This window comes from Lycorma delicatula, chromosome 1 (assembly GCF_047948215.1).
Source record: "Lycorma delicatula isolate Av1 chromosome 1, ASM4794821v1, whole genome shotgun sequence".
NCBI classification, from domain to species: domain Eukaryota; kingdom Metazoa; phylum Arthropoda; class Insecta; order Hemiptera; family Fulgoridae; genus Lycorma; species Lycorma delicatula.
The window spans coordinates 118,610,356-118,616,513 of NC_134455.1; positions in this window are offsets into that span (position 1 = coordinate 118,610,356).

Below are 6,158 nucleotides of genomic sequence, written 5' to 3' on the forward strand. Positions count from 1 at the left end.
ACAAGCTACACGCTTTTATTTTAATCATGGTTCTGCTTATAGAAATTTTAGCCTAGAGTAAACAGTTAAAATCACTATAATTTTGTAAATATAATCTAATTTAATCTGGAAGTGTATAAAATTATTAATTTTTAATGACAAACTGAAGTGTATTTATTTCAATACAATTTTAATTATTTTATTTTAATTTTTTCTTGACGATTTTAGTTGCCTTTCTGGCTGTTTTCAGTGACAGGTGCTTTTTTCCATCCTGGTCGGCTGATACAATTGTTGTAGCTTTTCTGAGTCATGAAGAGTGGGGGGTAGAAAGTGTGTTTAAATTTTGGTTTTATCTGATCATTTAAAACCACATAAAACTGTAGTATGTGTATGTATCTGAATATTTTCATTAAGTTAAAGTGTGTTTAGATGTGATTTCTTTTTTTATTAAAAGATATATTTATTTATTTAATATAGCAAAATAGCAGAAGCCATGATATGCTAGGTTAATAACTATACAACAAAGTGGCAAACAGAGCATATAAAGCTGGGCACACCTAGACATTTCATAGATATTCTCTGAAGTAGTGTAAATTAGAGAAATTAGAATTATTGAATTTTCAATTGTCATATTTGGTTATCTTAATTTTTGTATAGGATATCCTTGAATCTAGATTTAAATTTCTTGATCGACCTCAAAGAAATCAATCACATTCCAAAATTTAGTCACCATTGTCTTATATCTCATGTAGGAAGCCAGAGATTTGTAGCAAGAGGTAGGAAACACGACAGAAATTTTTTATACTACTAGGAACTCCAAGTGATACAATAATATAAGGCCAAAACCATGTATATGTTTATGTAATCCAGCCAGATCAAAGAACATCACAAGAAAGTTTTAGAATCCTAAGACAAGAGCAGATCTCATTTGTTATTAAATGATGAAAATTGGGAAACTTCCATCTCAATAAAGACAAGAAACTTGTTTGAACACTTTCTAGTTCATTACTTGTACATGTTCGATCTCTATTCCAGATTGGAATAGCATATCCCCGGTGACATCGAACTAATGATTTGTTTAGAGTGAGAAATGAATGGACATTCATAAATGGTTGGCAGCTTCATTTAATTATAACCAGACTGCATTTTGCTTTACTTATGGTTGCATCCACATGGCTAGTTATCAAGTCATCATCCAATAAGACATCTAAGTATTTTACACATTTTTCTCTTTTAATTAAATAATTGTCAGTGGTGTAGCAATATACTGAAATATGAGTCTTGCAGGAGAAACAAGCAGATACTGTTTTGCTTAAATTAAGAAGTGTAAAATTATATTGGGACTACTCCAAAACTGCTAAGATGTTATATATTATGCGTGGAATATTATAATCGTCAGTAATGTTTGCAGATTAAGATTTATTTTTATGGTCGGGAGATTTGTTTTATGAAGTGACTAGGTGTTGAAATAAATTCTTTTTGGTTTGTCATTATAAGTTAATAACATGTATAACTTTCATTGTCAATTGTCGCCAGCAAAACATAGCAGATTACAAAACAGTGTTTTATATTAAGGGTTTTATTTTATCTAGGAAAAAAATAAATTGTAAAATAATTTTTTCTTTATCATAATAAATCATAAATCTTTTATGCTTTTATCAGTAGTCTAATTTTTGTTACAATTACAAGAAGCAAAACATTTTGCTTTTGTTGTTTTTTCCTACAAAAGTTTATTTATTGTTAAAATATCAGTAATTTACTGGTATTATAACAGGTATAACTGATATATATTTATTACTGGTATATTATAACAGTAATCTATTCTACTGATTTTTTAGCTTGATGGTTGAACCTCTGTAAATAACTATTACAGTTTTTGTATACTTAAGTTAATCAAATACTTATAGAATAAAATATTCATAAAACTTGTGATCTCAAAGAAGTTGCTCTCATTTTTTACATATAAACTCTTAAACGATTTGCCATATTATTTTGCAGTTAAAATAAATTATGTATGAATTTACCAGAGTAATTTAATACAGCTATCTATAACATTATAGATGCTTTGGTTAGTTTAGGCCTTATTAACAATTTCATTTAAGTTAATACTTCCCTTTTTTTACATATTAAACATTTCATTTCTAAATAATATCATCTGTTGATGGAAAACATTTTTTTCAATACAAAAAAAATTTTTTAAATGTTAAAAGTAAGATGTAAAATTCTTACAGTTACAGTCTACATAGTAATATTACTATTAATTTTTTATTTAATTTAAAATCCTTGCTGTCTTTCCCAATATTTTGATCAGTGGCAAATTATTTATAAAAAAATTACATTTGTAAGTCATTATACCTGTATAAACTATATACATAGTATATTTTTTGACAAATTAAGTGTAAATAAATAAAAAATAATTTCTTGTAATAGATAATTATTAAAGAACAGTAAGTGCCATATTTTTTTTTTTAAGAAGAAACATGTTCAATTCAATGAACCTATTTTTACAAAAATGTAAATGTTACATTATGTAAACATTTCAAGTTTTGATTCATGTTCCTTAGTTGTTAAGATACACAGTTAAATTTCTTATTTTATATAAATTGATAATTTATTATAATAATTTTAAATTCTATGGTGCTGAACTGGTTGCTGAATTTACATATGTGATAGGCTAATCAAAGAAGAATTAATATTATAGGAAAATGGCATTTGCTTTTTGCTATGGTTTTCATATTTAGGTTGTAACACTCAGAGAAAACATAATTAAATAAAATTTAATTAAAATAATTAAGTACTTTTCACTTTTCAGTAAAATTTGTATAATACTAAATAATTGTGTTTGTATCACCTAATTAAAATCCTACATTCTGACTAATGTTTATACTGGCAAAGTAAAACATAAATAGATTAATCAGTAAAATACAATAATCAATAATATTTTAAAATGAAAAAAAAATAATGATTTTTATATAAACATGAGGTTTACATCTTTGAAAAATAATCTAGTCACTTGCTAAGCATTTGGAAATATGTTTTTAGATGATCTATTGTCTATAAAACTTCATTGAAAAAATGAGTGGATTATAGTCCTGAAAAGAACTCTGGAAACATATTTCTAGGTATTTTAAGTACTTAGTAAGTATTTTATTTAAAAAAAATTTGATGTAACATTTAATTACAACAAATAAAAACAAATCATTAATAAATGGTTGTGGTATTGCCTAAGGTCTATTAATGGCCATATTTTATACTAATTACTTTTATGTTCAACATAATAAACTAATAAACAATTATTTTAATAATTCTTAATTAATTTTGATAATTGTTAAATTTGCCATTTTCATCAATGGAAGAAATCATTTCTGGTTTTGATTCCTAGGAGAGGTCTATTTTTATCAATTAGTTTATTATTATACAAACAGTATTGTGTAACTTGGAATACAACATATCTAATTATATATAGTAAATAAAGACTTTGTATTTTGTTTGTAATAAGATATGACTGTGAACTCATTAAATCTCAATAATGATATCACTGCTGTGACAAAGCCTATGGTATTGATGAAGAGCAATAGGCCACGAATTTCAGCATGAAAGCTGTTCTCTTCCCTTCGTCAGTGGTTTTCCTTGTTCTACACTGAGAAGTTATGTAACAGTTAATTATTAATAACTATAGTAAGGTAATGATAATAATACTGTACATAGCAAATTATGAAATAAATAAAATTTCATTTCAAATTTTAGGGTTCATCCATTTTTTTGGTTATAACAAACGTATGGCATCCTTGCACGAGTTATTAATTTAATAAGTACCATGCTGTATAATAAGAAGTATCAGTCACTGTTTTGAAAGATTGTACTTATATTTGTTTTTTAGGAGGGATTAGGAGATCCAACTTTACCCAATAGGAACTTACGCTGTTGGTTTATTATATAATTACTAGGTAGGAAACTGAGTTACTGATTCAATTCAATCTCCACCAGACCCCTTCAAAAATTCACTGTTATATTAGTTCTGACATCCTTAGAATGGACCTTGCAAGTTCCAATCCACATCTACATAACTCAGTGCTGGGAAGAAAGTTCAAGGTTAAGGAAAAATGTAGATGATGAGAATGGTCTACAGATGCAACATGAAACAAATGACCCATCCAGAGGACAGCATAAACCACCATTAGTCAGCACTAGTGCCACTAGGCTGCAGGCACCTGTACAATTTACAATCTTTTGGTAGAAGGCATTTTAAACTAGGCTATAAGCAGCATGTATGTATATTTATCAGTAATTTCGGGTTGACTAATAAAATATATTCTACAAAAAAAAATCCTGCAAAAAGTAGAGTTACCTGAAAACGGTACAGGATTCATAAAAAAATCTTGCCTATCTCTGCAATTATATGTTATGTGGAAGTATACAATTAAACTATGAATTATTTAGCCAGATTCCACTAGTGGGTATTTAAAATTTTATTTTGGAAGACTAATTTTATAATCTGATTTATTATATTGCTTTTGTTAAAGATATTAAATAGGATGATTTTATGAAGTTTTATTAGGTAATCAATCGGTTTTTTCTGATCAAATATGAAAGAATTTCATGCCTGTTAGTCTTACAAAAAATACATATCTTCAGTACATCAAATTAACATCTTTTATAAACACATCTTCAGTGGTTTCAACTTTGCTGTGCATAGAAGAAAGTTGCAGCTAATCTGCCTATCTTAAAAAGTCAACTAAATTCTACACCAATCATATCTGAATGATGTTTATTAACTGTTCTTCACTACTTTAAAACAATTCATGTTGACATGAAACTGTTGATTATCAAACTTATTATGCAGCTCCGGAAATGCAATTTGAATCGATTAATAGTATGATATTGTAATTGATTGTTCATAATTCATTAATCTCATTGAAAACAACTATTTTAATATGATATAATGTATTTTCATTGCAAGTTTTGAGTAGAATATGTAAATTACTTTTCTTCTTTAACTGCAGGGGTTTGATGAAACCTCTTCAGAAGTTTCTGTACTTTATGGATAATGTATTCTGTTAATCAACTTTCTTGATATCTCTTCTTTCTTTAAAGAAAAAGAATACAATGTTTTATCTATGTCTGACCTGATCATAGACAATATTATTAAATTTTCAAACAAGTTTATTACTGTTTTTTTTTTTTTTAGTATTGGCACACAGAGTAAATTAATTGTATAAAGGCACCTACTTTATTTTAATCTATACATAGTTAATATTATATAATAAATGGTATATTTTGCCACTGATACATCTAATACTGTTATTAACTGTTATCACCAGTTAATTATTTATATACCATAATCAATAGCATTATTATTACATTGATAATTTATTACATTATATATATATTTTTTTAACATTAAACTGTTTTGAACAGCATTATTTTAAGACACATCTATTTTAAAGCATTTCTATTACTGTATATAATAATTTTTATATTGTAAATTTAAAGAATTATTATATCTATAATTATATAGATTATTTTCTATAATTATATAGAATTATTGGTAAGAATTTACAATAATAAAACTACTAACCCGTGGTAATTACCATGTAACATTTACATCTACAAATGTAACTAACTACAGCAATTCTAATATATATGTAACTGTTTATTTATTATTATATTAAACTTATAGAAATATTAACATTAATAGTACATCCATCCAACTGCATATTTATTTATTTTTCTTTTTTATTTTATCATTATTTATAATATATATATATATATTATTGTGGTTGACTTGATAACAGAATTATCTTTTCAGTTATACAATAACTACAGAAAAAATGCAGCATTAAATAAAATTATCTATGAATATACCTGACTAGCATATTTACTTTACTATGAATATTTAATAAATTCCTTTGAATAAAAATTTAATAAAACTTTGAATATTTAATAAAGAGGTGTTAAATATTAACACCTCTAAGTGTTAATATTTTAAACTACTATTTCAAATTTCATTTTAGGTTAATGCTTCCATAAAAGTTTCAGATGTGACTGTCAGCAAGGTGCAATCTGTAATCAAAGTGTATTACTACTATAGCAAATGTCACATTCAACTATGTGTTGGAATACAAGGACATTTTAATTATACAATTTAAGTAAGATTAATTTAAAACTTACAACTAATA